The sequence below is a fragment of the Thermobia domestica genome, chromosome 7 (genome assembly GCF_964235325.1).
Source record: "Thermobia domestica chromosome 7, izTheDome1.hap1.1, whole genome shotgun sequence".
NCBI lineage: Eukaryota > Metazoa > Arthropoda > Insecta > Zygentoma > Lepismatidae > Thermobia > Thermobia domestica.
In genome coordinates this window covers 31,221,045-31,245,753 of record NC_137460.1, presented here as the reverse complement: position 1 = coordinate 31,245,753, position 24,709 = coordinate 31,221,045, and the positions used below count along the sequence as shown (strand labels likewise).

At 35.8% G+C, this 24,709-nt stretch overlaps 1 long non-coding RNA gene across 1 annotated transcript; it reads right to left on the bottom strand.

The window, feature by feature from the left end:
- Positions 1–908: 908 nt before the first annotated feature.
- LOC145689979 (uncharacterized) lies at positions 909–17,233 on the bottom strand. The gene is made up of 4 exons (XR_014132133.1): positions 16,897–17,233; positions 9,750–9,872; positions 9,272–9,410; positions 909–6,032 (listed from the first exon to the last, which is right to left on the bottom strand). It is a non-coding gene; the product is annotated as an uncharacterized LOC145689979 (long non-coding RNA).
- Between the last annotated feature and the right edge of the window lie 7,476 nt (positions 17,234–24,709).

Sequence of the window (24,709 nt, the reverse complement as noted above, 5' to 3'; positions counted from 1 at the left end):
CCTCGTAGGACATATGCTGGTTAAATCTTATGAATGTTACTCTATGATTGATATATATATATATATATATAAGTCGATGTGCATAATTCTGAATTTAACCCGAACTTCACACACGTGTGACTTAAAATCTGAGGGAAAAAGTACTGTGACGGTAAGACACCCAGACCAGCTCTAAAAAAAAAAAAAATAAATAAATAAAGAGGAGCGACATAAAAAAAATAAAAAAGACCAATATAAGTGTCAAATCCATAGTTTTCGGTGTCGTCGTGATTACAGTGACACCGACGATACCGTTAATGGTAAGTTCAACCCCCATCGTTAGGGAGGGGGGATGAGACTGGGTGAAAAACACAAAAATGGACAAAGGCGGCATCGGCCCAGGTATTGGTCTTACTTAACTACACTTAAACCTAAGCTTACGCAAGAAGGGGCATATCACAGGGACAACTTCTTTGACGTTGCTCTTAGTTATTTCACTTATTTATTTTCAAATTGCATAAATCTTAATGTTCCCGTGCATGGTAGCTGACTTTGGCTTTCGCTATTTATCTCATTGATTTCTTTATTTTCAAGTCTTTGCATAAACATTGTCCTACTCGTGCAAAGAAGGAGCACTTGAGGTACTACTAAGATATGTACGTGAAAAGGCGATTACTACCACCAAAACTGAACACGAATATTGTAGATGAAACTTTTAAATGGCAACCAATTTAATACGACTCACATTTTCTTATCTTGGCCTAAATTTATTTTCTTATTTAAATTTATCGTAATTCAATGCCTTCTTTCGTCGAATGCTTTTGAGAATACTTCATTGGCAACTAGAAATTTTTCGCTAAATATCTGATAGAGTATAAACAATAAACTTAGAGTAAATTAGTAAATGATACAGATTATATTTTTGCTTCGCAAATTTTTAATAACATCCTCCAAATATACTCAGCTTGAGGAAATGATGAAATGTTCGAATTGATTATTAACTCTTGTACAAGGATTACAATAAAGAACTTAAGATCCAGTTAAAATTAAAAACTAAAATAAATTAGTCATATTGGTAATATTTAAGCATAAGCGACGTGAAATAAGTACTTTCTAAATATTTATGAAACACTAATAAAGCACTTAAATTATGACGAAGAAACGTAGAATAGGTATGATTTAGTCTTTCTGATCACGTACAGAATGAACAAAAATAACATTTCGATATTGGTAAAATACGAATTTCAACAAAGCGGTAAAATACGTGAAAAAGCAGCTTGTATATATGGTGTTTCAGGGAGAAAGAGGAATACTTTGGAATATAAATGTCAACATAGGTGACTAAGCAAAAAAGTTAATTGAATATGAGCCCTATTCTCAATGGTTTCAGAGTTACAGATTGCGAACAATTTCTGACCTTATGTTGCTTATTGCTCGCTCTGTAGGTAATCTTGGAAGGGAAGTTATTGAAGGAAATTGGAAATCAACGTTACCATACAGTTCCCTTAAATAAATCTTAAATTAATGTTACATGTACTCTACAACTTCCCTCTCAAAGACACCACCTGCCACAAGTTGCAAACCGTTGGAAAAGTCATTCCATCAAATTTTAAGTGCGTTATGTCTCACCGCTGTAAAGTGACGACAGACTGAGGAATAAGCAGCCTAAGATAAAAAGTGGTTCACAACCAATAGCTCTCAAACCATTCAGTATACGACCAATGCCCATATGAAGTTGTCTGTTTAGAATTAGTCATACTACCGTTTTTCAAAGTATTGCCCTTTTCCCTTGAAACATCCTATATGTTTAATAATTTGTAGATACAGTATGTTATCTTTGAAGTATTAAAAAAAAAAAAAAAAAGAGCAAAATATCTATCGTAAGAAGGAAGGAGCCAGAAACCAGATATAGTGGAATTTTATTTCGCCATGTGTTATAGCTCAATATTCTAAGAAAAAAAGAAAGAAAAAAAAAAAAAGATTGCCTCAGAAAATCTTACATATTCAGAATTCTTACATACCTGTGTACAAGGTTATGTGGATTTTACTGAAAAGCTTTTTTTCTATTCTGGAACTTAAGACAGAGGATGGAAGAAAAAAAGTAATGAAACTAAACTACAAGTACTACAATATTTTGGTTATCATGATCCTATTCTTCAATTCTACACAACACGTAAAAATCAAAAATACTGAAATTACTATACGACACCTCACCAAAAATGAGTATGCGAGCCCTAAATATTCCTTTATCAATAGCTTCAGAGATTGAGCCATTTATTTTAACGTGAAAAAAAAAAATACCCGAAGTCCTTATAAAACATGTATGGTAAATATACCCCATTTCCCCATTTCACAGATAAATTTATGGTGTCATAATTCTTTTCTTCAACCTAAGCAAACAATTGTACGCAATGTTGTTCATACTGTTGCGTATACTGTTGAAACATGATGATCGCTGTTCAAAGTTACCAACACCAAACGCATACAACTTATGAAATAAGGAATAAAGATGTAGATACTACAATATCTAATAAACTTACCCATAATACAAACATTTCCTTCAATTTATGAATTAATTCAATTACATTTACAATTGATGATTTCAGTTATCACGCGTTAAAATAATTTGTATTTAAGGTGATTGTAGTTTCACAACTGAACTTTTCATTGATACACACCAAAACTTAGCAATATCAGGAAAACAACACATCATCTCCACCTCGAAGGAAGTGGTCATTTTAGAGATATACATAATTCTTCTAATACTCTTAAATTAAATTTATATCAAATGATTCGTATTTTACATGTTTGTTTCTCTAATTCTTGTCTGTGAAGAAATTTATAGTGTATGAGACCTGCACAATTTCATATTTACTTGATGAAAAAGATAAAAAAAAAAATTATATACTTTCCCAAATACAGAGCTTAGAAAAGTAACGGCGACACTGTTTACACGTCAGAAGGATGTGTCTCAGCAATACAGGAGTTCCGCAGGTGATAAGGGAATGTGAGACGATGAAGTATGGCGAGAGATAACGACTATGTGTTATTCAGTCAAAACAAGCAATGTTCTAGAGAAGGCAATTTGATGCGCCATAACAATATGTTTCGGAAACACGAACCACGTGCATGGATCGAGATTGAAGTGGCAAGTGGGTGCAGTCCACAACAATGTTTTCCGGGACTTCGTGGCGACCTCTTCGTCAAAAGTGACCACTTCGCGGGAAGCACCACAACACAAGGAAAGACATCACACATACAACATGGTGATCGCTGCGGTACATTGACAAAGGTTGACGTGCTGACGGTTATGACGCCTTCCACACGTGTGGTAAAAAAGATACAGAGATGGGAGGCAATTAAATTCAGGGAATGTAACAGATGTTTTTATGCATAAAACCAGATAGGAATTATAACACTGTTCTCATTACTTGTATAAGATCAGACCTTTGACGAGTCTATACGTAAAGGAGAGTCGTACTACAACGTACGTTAAAAAAATGTAAATAACTTTTCACTGATGGTGATGTCCTGTCTGATATGAACCAATGATCTAACCAGAAAGAAAATATTACATGAATCATATAATGCACTTCCAAACCAGCTTGTCTAAGATCGACGATATCAATGGACTACAGTAAGATATCAAAATAGATGCTAATAATTGGTTAAAAGCACTACGAATTGATTTTCAACTGGCTCCATTCTTTCTTCGAAGAGTGTAAAGATTATACATATATTTCTAAACATTCAATAGATTTTGGTAATATATTGAATCCTGGAAATGAGATGTTCGGCATGGCTCATTGGTATCAAAGAATATGGTGATGTTTGAAGCTATTCCCAATCAAAACATATTAGAAATACTAACTAAATCCAAAGTGTAACATACGCACCTAAACGTAAATTATTCACTAATATTATAAAGGTAACCAACAAAGTTCTGTCAGTTTTTGTGGAGGTCTGCGTTAAATTGTCCCTAGGACACCGTAAGTTGAATGCGAATGAAGATAAGGCGAAGGCCAGTTCTTGGTATGGGTATATCCAACATACTATGTGATCGTGGCAGTTCAGTTACACCGTGAACTTGCGTAAGGACAGAATGAACATGGAACAGAATGTCACAAGGGTGTGTATGCTGTACAAGTTGAAACTGGGGCCAAATGCCGCTGCAGCGCGGCGGAAAATATGCCACGCTTTTGGTGAGAGTATCGTGACTACGTAGAAAGTGCAGTGGTGGTTTAACAAGTTTAAGGACGGTGACGAAACACTCGAAGACGCACCACGTGCCGGAAGACCACCACATGTACAATTCAGGCGAACAGTGGCCAGATATGTGAGGAACTGGGACTACAATTCAGTATGAGTGGAGAAACCATTCGGCAGCACCTACAACTTGGAAAGCACTACAAACTGAGTCGATAGGTCCCACATAATTTGACTTCGAGCCAGAAGGCAACGCGAGCAGATACTTGCGTTTCTTTGCTGTCTCGTCTCAGGAAGGAGCCATTTCTGAACAGGGTGTTGATATGTGATGAGAAGTGGGTCTTGTACGAAGCTCCACGGAGCCGTTATTATTCGTTACTATCCCATTAACTGGTTTCAAAGTAGCCGAAACCAGCACAGCACTAGAAGGTCTTCCTTGTGTGTTTGGTGGACTGCTCGCAGCATCGTGCATCTGGAACTGCTACCAGCTGGTCAGAGCATCAACGCAACTGTATACTGTCAGCAGTTGAGCCGTGTTGAAGAAAAACTTAAAACTCTGGAGTCAGCACTTCTGAATCGCAAAGGGGACCTCCTGTTGCAGGACAACGCTAAGCCCCACGTGGCTAGGATGACCCGGGACACCATTCTAAACCTTGGATGGGAAATACTATTGCTTCCGCCATACTCTGTGGACATTACACCATCCGATTATCACCTGTTCCATTCCTTGGACAATCACCTTAGAGGACGCCAGTTCAAATCCCTAGTAGAGATGCAAAATGCACTTGATACCTCCTTTGTTTTACGGCCCATTAGGTTCTATTACGATGGAATCCATGACCTTCCAGAACGTAGGCAGAGGGTGTTGATGCTGATGGGGATTATTTTTGATCGTCCAGGTACGTCTTAGGTGACATATCGATGTTCGAAGGTGGTGGGTGAAAAAGCTTCAGAACTTTCTTGATTATCTTTATAGGCAGGAATAAAAACCTAATTTTCGATAATAAACTACTTATTATTTACAATTATCTAAATGCAGTTTAGCAAGTTTATACAGTACAGAGAATGATGTATGTCATCTCAGATTTGTACCGCTAATATGGAATTTATATCTTAGCTCTTAACTTAGAACATACCCAGATATTTTCTAACAATTATAAACCTCTTTTTCTCAATTTTAATGATTATTCATAAAAAGAAATATTTGGCTAGTTATAAACCTACATGTAAAACGAATACAAAGTACCACACACCATGCACGTATTGTAACAAACGGGCAATAAATTCAACAAGTTGTTCAAATGAAGCCATTATAAAAGAAGGGAAAATAACTGGTATTGCAAGAGTTCCGACATTTTTTTTTTTTTAATAAATACGTGTTTTGATTTCTACTGAGCAAATGGCAGGCTTACATTACACTTGACAAGTATCATGTGAGCCTGAATAAACGTTGACAATACGTGGAAACTTTTCAAAAACTTCCATAACTACTGATTTAAGCAAATATGAAGTGCTTTGTCTATCATACATGTTAAGTAAATTTAAATTTACCAATTAGTATATTTTGTTTCAAAAATTGAATTTTTATCATGTTCCCAATTTCGTGAATGTTCTATTTGGTCGCACTTGAGTACTCGTTCACACTTCCAGCTTGTGTAAGTCCGTTGATTTCAATGAACAACACCAAGATATCAAAAAGGATGCTCACAACTGATCAAAAGCACCACAGATTGATATCCAACTGACTCCATTCTCTCTTCCAGGCTTGTGCACATCATGCATAACAATAAATTTCTTCATTCTCTGCTCCTTACAAGGAATGTGACAATTTGTGTACTGCAACTCGCCTACAAAAAAAGTTTTGGAAACAATGAAAACCATTTCTAAAATATCGAGAAACTCACATTCTAGTATGCAACAATATCACAAGAAAAAATAAGGCAAAACAAATAGTTATCACTCAACGATTATACAGCAATTATATTAAGAATAATTAATACTTATATAGTATGTGTCTTGGGAATCACAATGGTATTATTATATTCCTAGTGTAATTTCGGGAACCAATTCTGTTGCCTTCGACTTCTAGACAGCAAAAGACAGCTTCGGCTTCAGAAATATTTTCACACTTTATTTAACTCACGTATTCTGTTTAATGTTGTTTAAATAAAAGAATTAGTTTTTTTATTTTTTTTTTCACGTTAGCACGAAACAGAGTTTAGTAAATCATTTGCAGTTTTAATTTTCTGTTCTGCATGCGTCTTCCAATTACACTCAGAGAAAAAGTCTTTTACTTGCCTGTTACACGAGAATTTGTATTCGAAGTACAGAGAAGCAGTAACTCACTATAATTTGTGGATGTGTTTGAGAAATACCCTTGTTAAGTTATAAAGGCAGAAGTTCAATTAAAGTATATTTTAATGGGTTAAAAAGTACCTTCTTTTTAACACAGTGTTCGAATCCAACTTCGATTCAGTATTAGAAGATTGTGAAGACTGCATTAGATGAAGAGAAATATTGGAGCTGCATATGTTTAGAAAATTGTGTTAACCCTTCTTTAATCTTCTTGTAGAATATTAATATTCTAAGTTCTATTATAGTTATTATTTAGAAATCAGATGTTCCTTTCGTATTATTACAATTATAAAATTATGAGTTAAACATTCTAAGTTAGTTGCAGAGCCTTTGATAACAGCGCTTCCAATATACTACGTGTTCTGTCAACCTGTCAGAAGCCAACTTTCGTTAACTGTACAGTAGTTTAATTGATTTTTCCCTCGAAAGCTCTCCGTTAAAACTTTTAATTACTCCCTCCTTAGTCCTTTAATTGTTAGTAATGTACATCTTGCATAAAGGGCTAGTTTTAAGCATGGTGAACCTAATACTTCAATTTACCTATTTTTAAAAATAAACCTCGAAAATAGTTAAATATTAATTGGGAGTTTGATGCAATAAGGGCGTAAGTCTGAAATATGCATTTGGAGAAAACGATGTTGAAAATTTAAGTGGAGTTTTATTCTTACATAAAATAATGTAATATGCAGCATTTTATTCCGATATCGAGTTGAAATTTTGACAGGAGGCTTAATAAGCATGATAAAAACCACTCATGCATTTGATGCAAAAAGGGAGTAACCTTTTAAGCGTAGGGCTTACGCCCTTATTACATCAAACTCCTCAATTCTACTACGATACTTCCTAAGTATGTAACAATGAAGTAAATAAATAAATGAAAGAAAATACGTGTCAAATAATCGGGTAAAAATAAAATAAATCTATTATGTTTAGTTTTCTTTAGTGCCTGAATTGTAAAAATACATTGTGAACTACCTTAAGACGAAAGAAATGGGCTTGTTCTGTAGTGCATATAACAACGGACAATGTATTTCCTCATTCCATTCACTACTCGGAACGTGGAACACAGATATAGTCCAATGATCTTCCCTGAACACATTCCTCATTAATTCAAGCTCAAGCATACGGCTCGAAGCCTGTTAAAAGGTAATTCACGATTAACTGAATTTCATAGACCAAACCACTAACACTAGATATTGGACCCTCAATTAACGTGGAACTGTAAACTATTAGTTCAGTGTAGATAATAAATACATAAAATAAAATAGAATTATTACTGAAAATACGTCAATAAAAAAAAAAAAAAGTTTATTCAGTGCGCAAGAAACAAATAAAATCCAAAGAAAAAGAACTTCTACAATCTCACAATTTTGAATTTTGAATGCACGGATGAAAACAGCTCTCAGGTACAATGTGTGATCAAAAATACGATTTTTTCCCCTTTTAAGCAGCAACTGCTGACGCTACACTCATTTGATGTAATTTGTTCGATAGCTGATCCGTTGAGACAGCCAGCGTCAAGATGAAACACGTTCTGACTTGTCAGTCCGCGTCCAGAGCCGCTAGAGGGATGTCGTGTTTACCGTGTCTTTCGCGCATCATGGATTTCGAACAACGCGGAATATTAAGTTCTGTTTCAAGTTGCAGATAAGTGCCAAGAAACTCACGAAATATTGAGTTGGTGTATGCTGATAATGCTGTAACTCTGGAGACTGTTTACAAGTGGTATGAACGATTTAAAAGCGGAAATGAATCGGTAGAGGATAAGCAATCTTCGGGACGTCGATTAACCACAAAAAAGAAAACGTGCATAAAGTGCAAAATTTGTTCGTTCAAATAGGCGAATAACTATTTAAGAGCTTACCGAAAAACTTAGCATCTCACAATTTTAGCATTTTAACCGCCGATTTGCCAATGAGAAGAGTGGGTGCGAAATTCATTCTCCGACTTTTGACTGACGAACAAGAGTTTTTGACCGATAAAAATATTGGTGTTTGTCCACATCCACAGTACTCTCCGGATATAGTACCATGCTAGTTCTGCCTCTTCCCCAAAATTAAAACTGTGCTTAAAGGAAAAAGTTTTGACACCATTCCTGACATCAAGAGGGTTACGACAGAGTTGCTGAACGCCCTTCCAAAAGCCTTCCAGGAATGCTTCCAGTCTTGGATTCAACGTTGCGATAAGTGCATTGCTAGCCAAGGTCAGTACTTTGAAGGAGATTAAATCAAATTCCATGTAAGCTTATTACTTTGTTACTAATATGGTGAAATTATTCACCGTATCTTTTGACCACGTCTCGTATATTTCGAAAAATACGGAAATACTTAAATTTTAAAATATGAAAATAAAATTTTTGACACCCTATTCATTAGAAGTATGAAACTTTGAATACAAGGGAACCTTAAAAAAGAAGATATTAAAAATATGTATTTGAACAGCACTATTAAGATAAATATGGGTTTTCATTTTGTTACTATGTTCTAATATTCAAAGTAAATTTAGAAATAATATTGGCCTTGAAATGTTAATTTGCTGATCGAATGTAAACACACTTCTTCATTTCTTCATTCAGGTATATGTCTTTATGTACAGTATGACAAAATACAATCACCTTCACGTACAAATTCTACATTACTGCTCTGAGCTTACATCAACCTCTCTATACTCGTATTTAGGCCTTGCATTCTACTCTTACTTAAGCAAGATGCAATTATTGTTGCAAACTTACGGTGAGTCACACGTTAAGCATCATCCATTGAATTCTTCGATTACTGTATTTGGGGAAACTGGAAGTTACACATCCTATTCATCTTAGCGATGACACGTACTTAACTTACAACGGTATCCAGGCATAACTGCTAGACACCCTGTAACCGAAAAACAATTTTATATATATATATATATATATATATATATATATATATATATACAAATAAATAACAAAGAAATAAACAGATAAATATGCTATTCTAAGTGCTAGCATAAGGATCTTTTCCCCCTGCAACTCGTACGCAGAATAGTGTTCCCACATTTGGAAGACCACAGCAAACGTGTCACATACTCAAGATGGCCATGGTTAAAATCATGATTTATGGTAGCAGGTTAAAGTAATTTTGAATTTGATCGATTCTGTTTATTTATTAATTAATAGAATAATCTGCAAGTAGGTATCTAATATTTACCCTAGTAATTATTAAGATACATACCAGTTTTCAGAATTCTAGTTTTCTCACCATTTTTCTCGGCCTTTTCAGTTTCTCTACGTTCACAATATATTCCACTTCCCGCTTTTACGTTAAGGAAAATTTGAGTTTTCCGTCATTCACATCCTGTAAACCAGCGAATGTAGAGGAGAAATGGTTAATTAAATTTAAAAAAGAACTTGGGATACAGGAAAAAGTTAACTGTATATTGAACTTCAAAAGTACTAATAGTATTACATAAATATCTTCCATTGCTATGCAAATTGAATAATACATAGCCAGACAGAAATAACTAACAGTTAGATGTAAAAAATGTATTCTGAAAATTGTTCACTTTAATGTTGTTCTTTACTGCTAGATATTTAAACTAATCGCAAATAATCTCTGTCAATATACAGAATCTCTGTCAATATATAATCTCTGTTAATTATATATAGCTTGAAAAGCTTTTCACCATTTTCTCTTTTTCTGTTAAGTCCCTTGAAAAGTATAAAACCGGATTTATACTGTATACCAAAAGGTACAACTATTCTACGAAAACCATCTAGCAGTTTTCGAGGTTTACATAACCCTTAGTATTTCCCAGATGATTTTGAGATCTGTGCGTTAACATAGGGGAATCCAGAGTGGATCAAAATTAAAAAAAAAAGTTAAAAAAAATGCCTATTACTCTCAAAATTTCCCGCTTGAGGGACATGATAGGGAAATGTGAATGTTACCCTTTCAAAAGCTGTTCTCTTCTAAAGAGAGTGATGTATGTACCATGATCCTAGGATAAATAGGGATGATGCTGTAGCTGCTTGACTGAAAGTCTATAATTTACCTTTAAAAAGAGCCATAATTTAAAAGGGTTAAGAAACACTGTTTGGGATTGATATAGGTTAACGATTGGGGATAATTCAAAATTCAACCCCAATACTTTCACTTAAATAGCATAATTAGCATTTAATAGTAATTCCTAATGTTTTTTCTTCAGTTCGCGACTTGTATTATACGAGGAAACAGAATTGATTTAAATGAAACAAATCGATTTAAATAAAAAAATCAACAAAAATGATTTTTTTTTCCACCTGCACAGAAACTTTAAATAGTGTTCAATCACATATCTGCCTTTTCACTGTCCCGAAACAAATTCCATGGCAAGACATACCAATAGAAAGGAAGGAAAATCGCTCAAACTCTATAGACTGAAACTCAACTTACTATGTGTGTGCGTGTGTGCATAAAATTAACTTCTAGTATTACTTTGAAGTTCCTAACTATATTTTAGACCTAGTTTTAACAGGAATCTTTATACAAGGGAATTTGCTTTAAAACCTAGTGAGAAATGCACAAGCCGAAGTGGCAAATAGGAGTGCAGCACAGAATTGGGGCGCCGCATGTCCAACTTGTATCACTGTCATTCACATTATACTACATCAATAAAAACAGTCGTTTCGAGTGTATATATTGTAAAATGAAAAGAAAACTTTGAGTTTTACGTCCCAAGATTATGCCGGCTAGGGTAAGCGAAACGGTGGTAATGAGAAATGGTGATATGAAGGAAGTGGGAGAACCACGAATAAACCCACGCACACGGTGTTTGTTCACCACAAAGTTCACTTGGCGCGAGCTGGGATCGAACCAGAGACCCCCAGCACCAGGGGTGACCACTGAGCCATCGCAGCTTCTGTATATTGTGTACGATACCCCCTTTGAAGGACTATATGGTAAATATGATTTTATTATGTTATTTTTATCACTTTGATTGAACTTGAGGTATGTTGAAAAAAAAAGTGCAAGTACTTAATGTTATTCCAAAAGACCAAGACCAGTAAATAAACAAATAATAATAATAAAAAAAAATGCATACATGAGTACATTGCCTCTAACATGAGTTATAATGACGAAGCCGTAAAGCAAACTGTCTGGTCTTTACGATGTAATACTCCATAAGGAAACTATAATAAAATAGGTCTGCAATAGTACTGTGGTAAGGAAACGTGTGGTCATAAAAGTGTCTCAAAGAAATGGGCATGGGGTTCTGTACCACAAAAATGTTTTTCCCACTAATTTTGTTTATACAGTTCTTTTCATTGACGATGCACATGCTCCCTACAGAAGCACCACCGGACTCCAGCTTCAGTTAGAGATACTACTTGCATACTAGTGGTCATCTGGCACAGGACGGTTAGTAGTCTTTTGCTTGACAGTCTTTATAGCATATGTCATAACGAGGAGCATGAGTTAAGCCTTCCAAAAATCAATCTGTACACAGGAATGAAACTCGTCCCGCAAGAAATGTTTCAAGGTCGTAAGAGTATATTTCATCATAAAAGAATGAAACACATCGTAACATAAGGTATGATCTCAGATTCTTAACCTGCATGATTGTTGTTATATTAAGTTCCAAATCAAGCAGTCTTCATTTGTGAAGTAATTTAAGGTGCTGATTGAGAATAATAAACCATTTCCCGTTCAATTTTTTTGCCTTAAATGATTCCCTAAGATTCTAGGTCCTTATTAACCTGGCACATGCCCAAATTATTGTGCATAGGTTGACAATAAGCATGCAAACTGATGTACCCAGGAAATAATTACGTGCTATGCTATTGCCATGAAATTCACTCAAAGTGCCTTAGAAATCGTTTCTAAGGGTAGGAGTAAAATTTATGGGTGCCAGACACAAATACTCGTCCGGGTGTGTCATATAAACGACTGTAAAATATATATATACATACACACATCAACTTGTGTTAGGAGCAGTTAAAAGCGAGAATGCTATGTAAGTGAATCAGGCCAAAAGCGTAGCAAGGGTGCCCGCGCCAAGGGAACAGGCGCGTTAGCAACAGAGGTGCGCATATTGACAACGACAGTGCATATAAACATAAAAGATTCCGTACATGGTGCAGAAATACTGCGCCGTAGGAAATTAGTAGGGTTAAGTGCTATATCGCGGGACCAATCTTAGGAAATTTGCCGGGTCAGTTGGAGAATTTATTTAAGTTTGTGAGGAAGAATGAATGAAAGTCAGGTAACGGGAGTAGTAAAAGCTAAGAAAATGGTTGAGTTTGTAAGTTCTAAACGGCAGTGTATGTGGAGGTGGACTATTTCGCGGAGACAATGCCGCGAAAGGAGCGTGTATGTTAAGGCTGTCAAATATCATGTGTGAGTTATATAGAACTATTGAAAAATAACGAGAGACAGTTGTTGAAATTTTACGAAAGACACGGTATGTAAAACAGGCGAACAGTGTGTGGTAAATGGGAAATGAATTGAAAATACAGAAAAGAAAATGAAAATATTATTTTCAGCGTGGGAAAAGGGTACCGTACGTGGGATTCATTTTCTTCTTGAAATTGCAAAAGTTTACAAGCGTGTTTGTAAGTTCTAAACGGCAGTGTATGTGTATGTGGAGGTGGACTATTTCGCGGAGACAATGCGACTTCTAACTCAAAGGCAATGTACATCTGCACAGTGTACAGAAGCTATATTTTATCTTTACAAGTGAAACGTTACTAGTATGAAATCATGACAAGTCAGGGTTTGCCCAAGCGGCCTAGCCCGAAAAAACCCGTTTTTTTTCGTATTGAACCCATCTAAAAAACCCACGTGGCTTATTGTTAGTATATCATTAGTACAACTAAGGTGATCACATTGAAAATGATTTTTTCCCCCAGATTTTGGACTTTTCTTGGGCGAATTAGATGCTTTCACGTTAAGGTACACATTAACATTCAACATAAGACCTTCATAAATCTCTGAATGCAGTGAAAAAAAAAAAAACCTTAGTTTTGGATAATTGTGGAGCAAATTAATGTATGGATTATGCTTATAGCCTGTTTGAAGTAAAATAGAAAATACTTTCCGTGAATAGTGTGCTTCCCAACTTGGCGACATCGAGGTTTTACGGATTTAAGGGCATAGGTGCAATGATGTAAATACGCTAGTTGTTGCTCGGGGCAAGAACTCGACTTAGCACCCCCCAAATATTTACCCAATTAGGCACCCGGGGAACAAGCCACGTTCGTTCCCCAAGTTACGTCACTGCATAGGTGCCGGTACTACCAGGAAATATGTAAATACATTAGTAAAACTATCAGAATGACTTCTTACCTTTGATGGTAAACACAAGTAATTATAATTATAGACATACAAGTAATCATTATACTTCAGTAAAATTTGGTTTTCCAACAGCAGCAGCTTAGTTCAGTTCATTTGTTGCTACTCTTCAAATATGCATTCTGTAGAATCAACACCAGCAATAGTGTAAAAATTCTTGTCAAATTTAAGACGCTTAATACTTGGAGCTCTGACGACTACGTAACGCTATTTCAAGTGCTGAATTCATACTTCCATACTAGTGGAAGATTGAATGTACAGTAAAGAAAGCTACATCCTCGGAAAAATTCCGTTGTGAAAGAAGCGCTCGGGAAATTCCCATAAACGAACGCACAAAGCATCTGAAGTGAATACTTCAACAATAAAACTATTTATTTTACGCTGGAAGATATATAATTTGATTTAAAACATTTAGATAACTTTACAAAATATGAATTATACCTTTGTTTTTTAAAATTAGTTTTCGGGAAAGAACTGTCTTGCAACAAGTGCTCGGGAAATCCCCGTAACTGAACGCACAAAGTATCGGAAGTCAACTTCAACAATAAAATCATTTATTTTACGCTGGGAAATATTTATTTCATATTCGACATTTTAAAACATGAAAGATATCTTAGTTTTAATTCAATATATTTGGCATTCACATTTGGCGAACGTCACTGAGGCTCCTCCTCGACACGATCTACATGTCTCCACGTGTGTGGTATCTGCCTGTATCACACACTACAGGGTACAACTTTCGGTCTTCTAAGTTTAAATTTTCAGGCTACAAGGCACGAGATACGCTAAATTTCCTGTTTAGATTTTGGAGGCATACCAACGTAAAATTTCAAAACGGCGGCCATTATTATTATTATTATTTTACAAAATAACGGGCATCCACGCTACAAAGCTTAATTTTCGGTCTTTTAAGTTGAAATTTTCAGAGTAGAAGCACGAGACACTCTAAATTAGCTGTATAGATTTTCTCGGTGATCCGATGAAAAATTTCAAAATGACGGCCATTTTTCAAAACACCAGTAAATAAAAAAAATGTTGCAAGTTGTGACATTGACTATCTTAAAACGTAAGTCACATTTTAACACGTTTGCCGCAAACGCATTGAAATATTTCGAAAAAAAAAAAAAAACGAAAAAACCCATATGGGTCGGGTTTTTCAGAAAAACCTGGGCTTTTATCCTATAACTACATTCCTCTTTACATGCACAGACTCATTTTAATCTATAATTACGGCATTTATTCCGAAGTTTGGCGTCCGCTTTCGCCACGTTTTTCCGCTATCTCCTTTCCACACTTTCTGCAATTTGTTATTAGGTTCATTAATCCGTGCTCTTCACAAACTTTTAAAAAATTTTGCTTGTTATTAACGTATTGCTTCACAAATGTTAAAACTGTTAGTTCATTGCCGTTGTACATTCGCCATGTTGATAACATAAATGCTCGTTTCTTTCCCACAATGCAACTGTTCGGTTACCTTGCGCCAAGTAGTTCCCTCCCCTCGCCGTATAGTCCCATGTTTATAACAGCTTATATATAACAAATAAACAGATTCTTCGACACTCTTATATATTATCAAGCACACAAACGATCTAATTATCCATATCTTTCCTGTAAATTTTAAAAATTTTCCTGGAAACGGACGCCCAACTTTGGAACTTAACCCATAATTACAATTTCTATGACGGACTATTCTTAATCAGTACCTATATTGTCCGTAACGTATGATAGTAACCTTATTCTAAAGTTAATACAAACTAGACAGGTTTCAAACGTACCACAAGTCGATGCCACGAAATATAAACAAATTGCTTCCCATGAAGGTTAAAAAAATAAAGCTTACGTTTAGCAGAAGGGGTCCAGCTCTTTTCCTTTAAAAAAAAAAAACGGTAATAGTATACATGAGAACGCCGTGATCTGCGTTTCTTCTGTGTTCTATTACCACTTCTACATGAAATACCTTAAATTTTTGTACGTAGTGCAATATTAAGAAGTATCCATGTGCACAAGACATGCGATATGCGTTAAATTCCCCCCCCCCCCCCACACGCACACATAGTCATAGATAAAGTACAAGGGCACTACACATGCAGATATAAAGTACAGGTACGTTCTTTTTTATTTTCGTATCAGTTGATAAGTAAATCAAAGTCGCTTTGTTACCCCCTTGGTAAGTTCGTAGATACTCAATGAATAATCCCTAAAAGTATGAGCATCCAGCTCCTTCGGCAACTGACGCGGCTTTATGCATACTATATCCAAAAAAACTTACAATTTTGGTGATTTCTGTTTACATTAACTTAGTTTAGATTAGTTTATGTTATATTATATTAGTTTAGGGATCCAGCATAATTTTCCAAAAAAAGTAATAGAAATTCGCTTATTTCTGCTAGTAGATTACAGTAATTCTTTAGTAATTGGGGGCCAACACTAAAGAAGACAGAAGAGAATGTGCCCTGCGGGTGTTTAACCCGCCTTCACTAGCTGACGCTCGCTCGGCAATACTGTCTGAATTAAATGTTGTTAATCTAAGCCAAACCAATGTGAATAGAATATCGCAAAAAAGTCGGTAAAAACCTATCCCCCCCAAGGCTAACCCGCCTTCACTAGCTGACGCTCGCTCGGCAATACTGTCTGAATTAAATGTTGTTAATCTAAGCCAAACCAATGTGAATAGAATATCGCAAAAAAGTCGGTAAAAACCTATCCCCCCCAAGGCTAAACACTACCCTAGATTAGTTTAGGTTAGCTTATAATAGATTTGGTTACATTACGTCTAAATACTTGCATCATTCATTTCTCCTGTAAATTTTGTCTTTTACATGCTTCTGGACTTCTTCTCCTCAACATACTCCAAAAATAATCGGAATTTATATTCTGCACCTAATCTCGTTGTTATCAGTATATCACATAACATACCATAATATGTTTAAGAAAATTACTACTTTACAACTACATTCAAGAAAATATTGTTCTGTTATTAAATAACATACCGGTAATTTAAAAAAACTACTACTACTACTAAGCGGAGCTTTGAATTTTACTTGCTTACCATGAAATTCAACCGACTCATTCTCAAACGCGTCGTCAGTTTCTTTCGTGCGCTAATTTAGATTTCCACACATAGCAGACGGTCTATTCTATTCTATTCTATGCATCTCCCTTGCGGGAGATTTTAAAATTAAAGTCACAGCACTAAGGCCAAGTTGACTGTTTCACTAAAATTGTCTTAAATCTTCTTGTTGTTAGTATAATTGTAAAAAAAATGGCCCGTTCCAAAATGGACGAATTGGCCTGTTTCAGATAGTTCTGTTTCCACACTAGTTTGTTATTGAAAAAGGAAGGCAGAAGCAGACGGTCACTATTTAATTTCCTTACCCAATAAGAAAGCATGTTACAAATTGTTTATGACGTTCTGCCTTTTGACGTCACTAAAACTGATGTACGAGCAGCTATTGGCTAGAAATGGAAAAACCTCCTTCTAGTTTTCACACTAATATCGTACCTGGGTGTGGATGCAGTCGCTACCTAAGTGAAAAAGTTTGTAAACAGAACGCTGCAGCCTAGTTGTTGCGCACCTAATCCTACATTTCCCCACTCCCTTCTCCGCGACGATGATGTTTTGCAGTGTTGCAATCTGGAGGGAGCGGAATGGTCTGAGGATTTTATACATTTGAAGTGTAAATGCTGTATATTGACTGCACTAAATTTTTAATGCATTTTAATATTTTCTCATTTCATTTGAATATTAAATGAATTAAGTATGATTAGGGGTATTCCTTACCAATGTAATATATGAATTAAAAGGTGGAAAAGTTCGCAATGAATCTTATGAAAAATAAATAAATAAATGGTAACAGAAATCACATTCTAAATGTTTTCCATTTCTCCTTCAGTTTCACTCTCCCACTCATCTGAGTCTGTATCGGCCGATGAATCGAGTCTGAATCGGTTTTACCAATTCTAGTTATCAGTTCATCTACACGCTCATCCATAAGTCCGTCTCTTTCAAAGTAAGAATCTTCAATTTTTTTCACGTGTTCACATTTTACCCATTTCTGTGGTAAATATTCATTAAATAACTTTCCTAGTAATTCTTTCTTTTCATCCAGTGAATCGGAAATGCATTGCCTTGCTTTGCTCTTGATTCCCCCTCCCACACACACACACAAGTTCAATAGGATTTAAGTCTGCGTGGTAAGGTGGAAGTCTTATTATAGTGTGCCTCGCGTTTATAAATTTCTTGTCAATCGCGTATTGTTTCACATAAGGTACATTTTGAATTCTTAAGAAAAATTGTCTTTATGTTCATTCTTCACAATTTATTTACTCTATTCTCCGCTTCAATTTCGGTTTCGTTTATAGGTTTGTTTGTCGCTGATAGCCACTGTATCATGTCGCTTTTAAGTGAAGACATAGATAGTCTTTTATTGATTTGAACATTGTGATAACTGGCATTATCAACGACAACAACGCTGTTTTCGGGAAGATTAGGAAGTAGTTTTTCATCGATCCATTTTGAAAAATTTCTACTGTTCATGTCATCATGATAATCTCCACTTTTTTGCTTAGATTTGAACAATAATAGAGCATTATCAACAAACTCAAATTCTCCTCCTGCATGGACACGGCCCTGACCGTGACCCTTTTCCAACAGTTTCTGTTGCACCTATTTCACTCTTACTTTGCCAACACGCCGGTACTGAATGTGATGCGTGAATGTAGGTTTCATCTCAGGCCGGACCCGTGAATTAATAATGTGAGGCCTGACTCGAGTTAGAAATATGTGAGGCCCGACTCGAGTTAGCATTTAGGCCCGACCCAAGGGCGCCGATTTCTCTGTAAAGTTGGGGGGCATTCAGATGCAGAAGGTATATACATGAGGATTTTAAGACAAATTGCATTCAAATTATGCCAAATAATGTATATTCATAAATACAATAGGGGGCCCACATGACCTTTGGGACCTCGAACGTATAACTAGGGTGATAATTAAATCAAATATTTTAATTGCAACTATGCCAAATATTTTGATCCGCACTTCTGGAAGAGGAACTAGCTGAAATAAAAGAAATCGTTGAACAAAGTTTTCTCTACTAGTTATCAGTTGTTATAGTTTTTTTTTTTTAAACACAATTTGTATCTTCGGCCTTGGAAGTTGAATAATTATTCATTCTTACTCAGAAGGATGGGGGGCGCAAAATGTTAAACATTATAACACTTGAGACATAGTTTGTACTAACAATAGACTGAAAGCAGATTATTTGTTGTCTTATATTGATAAAAATACTTTTGTCCACTCGTCTCATTGAAGTAAGACAGAAATATTTCCCTTTCAGAAAGATGCGCCCTCCGTTCTGTATTCGCCCCTGGTTCAGTATCGTAATGTTCTAGTAGGCTCGGCTGTCAGTTCAGTCTTTAATGTGGAATCCAGAAAATTAAGCCATTCGCCTTTTGGTTTCTCTTCGTTATAAAGCTTAATAACGAACATACGCAGAATATACTACCGTAGAATACGAAGAGCTACGACCGCAAAGCATTTTCAAAAGCGGGATTAAATGAAATGGATCACTGATATGAGAATTACGGGCCGATACTGTAGGTATAACGCTACACGGTAATATTTGTCATTTATTTTAGCAGGTGATATTTGTTGTAGCATAAGTTTGCTGAGTTAGTATCACTGGTACTTTCAAGGCCAGATCAGTGGATGGAAGAGTAGTGGGGAGGGTGGTGGAATACGAAGTGCTCCGCAGCGATCTGCGCATCTTGGTTTGAAACTTGTCGAGTTATACTGATGCTCTGCATTGTACAAGCGACCCGATTTTTGACATTTTCATTGTCTTATTTTTCATCAATTGCGTGTTGCATTTTTAGCTTAATCTTTTTCCCCATTCAATATTTATCCAGTCATGACATATAAATGATAAGATTTGTGTCCGACATTTTAGGGGAAATAGGGATCCCTCTTTTCCCTAATCCTCGTTACACTTAAAACGGCTGACAATAAATGCACGCGGAAATGCGAAAGTACATAAAAAGAAATCCCTGCTGTATAAAGAAAGTATAATTTTTTATATTATTGATATTGGTATCACATTGACCTACCTAGTAAATATATTTTACTTTTATGGAAAATTTAACCTTATCACATTTATTAAAGAAAAGTGATGAACCAGATAGGATTTTTTAAAATGTTAGCTGCATGTTGATTGAAGTTACCGTCCTACTTTCGCACCGATTCTATATGAGACGGAAATGCAAGATCTAACACCAGTAACACAGTTTGCATTGCAAGAGTGCAAACTGTGTTGTGTTTTGTGATTTTCTTTCTTTTTTTTAAAAAAAAGAGAGGAAAAATAGTGATACAAGTATTGCAAACGGAAGGTTGGTGTTTGACCATATGATTTTGTGCAATCTAAATAAGATTGAAGGGGTAAGATTATGCTCTGTGGCTTTCCCAGTGTTCCGAATGGTGCTCGAAGTATTAAGTGAAATTTTGTCATTGCTTAAGTTTCAATATTTTTACGTCAGACAAGTTTGTTCCGTGTTTAGGAGTCCAGGGGCATTTGATGGTTTCAATCTGTAACGTACATATCTGTATAGTTGACCTAAGTTGTAACTGTACCAAAATTCTGCTTAAAATATTTTTCGTATAAACGCAAATTCTGCGTTAGTGCATTATGTGACGTTCATCTGAATTCGTACACTTTGTGTGGTGTATGTTTCTCATTGATTCTGCTGCCGCCTAGTGGTTCTAAAAGACAGGATAGAAGAGGAAGAAGAGGAAAGTAATGAGAGACGACAGCTAGTTTTTCGTTGTAATTGTTGGTGTGTGTTGATGTTAATGACTCAGCTATTTTTTGCTGATCACGTCATGATCTTGTTCCCAGACGTTATTTTAAGAGGAATATTGGTTACCATGTAATTTGGAAAATCCATCGTTATCTTCGAATATGCATAAACTAGTAGTGAAAATAGTATTGCTAATCTGAACATTCTGGTGATTCTTACGTAACTCATTATTAAAGTAAATCAGCCCCAAGTAATATTTTATAACGACAAGGGGGCGTGATCGAGATTAAGAGTGAAACAAAGGACTTGGCAGGTTGCACTTGAAGTCAATGGACTCATAGTCAGCGACTAACACAAAATTTTGTCGAAATAAGTCAATTCTCCAACAGAAATCACAACATAATGCTGTCACTGCGTTCGCCTGGAATGACTGTCTGTTAAATTCTCTGAATCGGAAGAAAGGACGGTATTTGCGAGTGGATTCGACGGATATACAGTGTTTCAACTTAAAATGTGATCACACCTATCGACGAGCCATGGCGGACAGAAAATATTGAAGTGAGTAGTAAAAGTATACTTACGAATTCATTACGTAAATGGGGCGACATATGTATAGAAAAGCTTGTTTATCTCAGGTACGTTTGTTCGTTTCCAATAAATGGCACTGTAATATGTAATTTTGTCAGTTTTTTCCTTCACAGATTGCATGACGTGGTGAGAACGTGATTGTTGGATAACTTGTGTTCGATTCATGAGAGTAGGTGATGTTAACATCTATTTCCATAACCCGCCTTAGATCTTCGCCCAGGTGATCCGTCCGAATCTGGACCGTAACGGTGAGGTGTATCGCGCCTTCCTCGAACGATCGTGGTAAGAATTAACTTTCTGAACCCACAAATAAAATAGTGGAAAGCTGTATTATTTGAGGACGAGGGGTAGGGAGTTCTCCACGGAGGCCGGTTAAGGATGGTGCGTACCGAACAGCACTATGCTGGACCGTAATAGAATGGCTAAGCCCTTCACAGGGACAAAAGTCTCAATCAGGAAGGTACGCGGATCGAGCCCTTTACCGTAATAGAATGGCGTTTCCCTCCAGGGACGGATCAATTAATATTAATTCACGTTTTTATTAATTGATTCGTAACGGATGTAGCATCTGGGAGAAGATCTAGGTGTAATATTCGACATGTTTCATTTCTCATGATATACTATATGCGCTAACTTGAAGATATTATTGGTGTTTGTTGTGTTTGTGTATTTGTACTGGTAATCATGGCAGAAAATGAAAATTTGAGTTTGCAAACTTTGCTTGAACCTATTAATAAAATTAACGCTGCTGTTAACGATACTAAAGAACAAATACAATCACTTAATGGTAGTGTGAACGATACTAAAGAACAAATACAATCACTTAATGGTAGTGTGAACGATACTAAAGAACAAATGCAATCACTTAATGGTAGTGTGAATGACACTAAGCGACAACTCAATGATGTCATTAACGAGTCAAAAACTGAAACCCAAGCTCAGATAGAAAAGTTCTCTAACGACCTAACAGGTAAATTAGAAATGTTAGAACATAGGATGGATGGGCAAATTCAGACACTGTCGACTGAGTTAGTACAAATGAGAAGTGAAATAGACAGGGTTAGTCGTACTTGTGCGGATAACTTTGAAAAACTGTCAGCACAGTTTCAGGAGAAATTAAATATGCAAGAAACAAAGGTTGATGAAGTTAAGCTTGCCGTGAAAAATAACGAAGACAAAATACGTTTTGTCAATGCTAGAGCTAATCAGTTAGGAGATCAAGTTAGGGACACTGAGGAACGTATTATAATGATTGGAAATAAAGTTAAGGATTTAAGTTCCGATGTCAACTTAGTAAATGATAAAGCTGAGCGAGCGCAGGAAAAAGTGGGAGAACACGAAAGTAGAATCATGAAATTAGATCAAAGTGTTCGTGAGATTTATGATGTAAGTACTGCAACACGAGAAATAGCTCATCATACTCAAACGATAATAGACGATGTTAAGGGTGAAGTAGAAAGTAAGTTCGAGATAGTGAATCAAGAGGTCAGAAACTTGCGCGTGAGTATGATTGAAAGTCAAATTAGGTCATCAACACTTGTGGGAAATGTAAAGCCCGAGGTAGAAATTAAAGAAGAAAAAGTCGATACCAGTGTACGTAAAAACACCAACCCTTTTCTTGACTATGATGTTAGTCCGGTGTTAAGTGAAAATGATTCTTCGGATTCTCACAGTGATAATAGCTTTGTTGGGGTAAAAACAATCAAACGGAGGAAAAAGCGAGAAAGAAAGGTAGCTTTAAAGTTACGAGATTTAGAATCTTTCGAAAAATTCTCTGGTCACGAAAATGAATTGACTGCTACTGCATTCTTACGTAAGTTTGAAGATCAAGCTTCGCTTATGTCAATTTCTCGTAGTCAATATTTAGATATTATCAAATTTTTGTTGACTGGTTCTGCGCAAAATTGGTACATTAACAATTGTGGTTTTTTCACTTCTTACGATCGTTTTGCCGAATTGTTCAAATTAGAGTTTGAGAATGAACAGGTTCGTGCTAACAAGTTAATGGTATTGCAATACAAACCATATGATGCAAAAGTCGACGGAAGTGTATATAATTTCGTGTCATATAGATGTACTAAGATTCAAGAAATTAATCCCGACATAAAAGAATCGTTAGCTATCAGTATGATTCTTAATTTGATTCCACCTTACTACCGGCGTCAGTTAACAACTTTGTCTGCTATGAATTTGTCTTCTGTTTTGTCCGTTATACAAAGATTAGAAGCAATTCCCAGGTCTGATAATCGTAACAACAGTAACAATCATAGGTTTCTGAAAGTCAACCAGGTGTCTGTTAATAAGAATGGTAAGCGTGAAAGTAATCAGAATAACGTTAATGATTGTGATGAGTCGGATCAGGTATATTCGAACGAAAATTCAAACAACGGAGGTAATCGGAAAAGGAAAAATTCCTTTCGTAAAAACAAAAAGAAAAAATGGAATAACAATAGTAGTTCTGATAGGCATGAAGAAAGTGTGTGTTTTTGCAATCATGGTTCAAATGTAAGTAATAGCAATGCTAATGTAAATCAAAATGGAGCCACTAGTGATGTGACTAATAGGTCAGTGAATGGTAATTCCCAAACAAGAAATTCACCTCAGACCGGTTACAGTAATGGAAATTTTGTAAATCCTTCGAACTTTGGTAATCCTACTGGCTTTAGGCCACCAAGACCGAATTTTACGAATGTCACTGCAGGTAATTTTGGGTTTCAAAATAGATTTCCTCCCCCAAACTAGAAGCACCCTGCCTGAAGAGTGCTCATAGCAGGGAATTAATTCAAACGTGTAGTAATGAGTTAAAAAATGCACTCCTTCCAAATAGTCAGACTGTTTTTGTAAAGCTTGATAAAAATCTAATAAACTTAGTACAGTGGGATGATGTTTTCTCATCTGACGAAGAGGAAAGTAAAGATTTTCGTAAAACTAATGTAAATTCATGTGCCACTGCTGAAATTCTTGTCAAAATCATGAACGAAAATCTGTATGCTCTGTGCGACTCAGGTGCTTCGGCTTGTTTGTTAAGTTATAATGCGTGGAAAAAAATATCTAATATAGTGTCAAGCGCTGTATTACAATCCGCTCCTCAAATTGTTCTAGTAGATTATAGTGGAAAAAGAACAAAATCAGTTAAGGGCGAGGTTACCCTCTGTGTAGAAATTGGACCTGTAACTTGTGATGTTAGATTTATTGTTGTTAGTGACCTTAATTGTAATTGTCTGCTAGGCAGAGATTTCTTATCGCTAGCTAATGCGAAATTAGACTTTGGCGAGAAATCCGTTACTGTAGGTTACGACCCTAACACTTGTAAGGTACCAATGAAAGAGTATGAGCACGGATTTGGTAGTGACCCACTTCTGAGTAATGAAAGTAAAGATAAAGTAAAAATACTTACTAGAGAGAGTGTTAATAAGGTTGGTTTTCATTTAAATAATGCGAATTGTGTTGACACTAATTCTGCTATTGAAAGCGAAAACGAA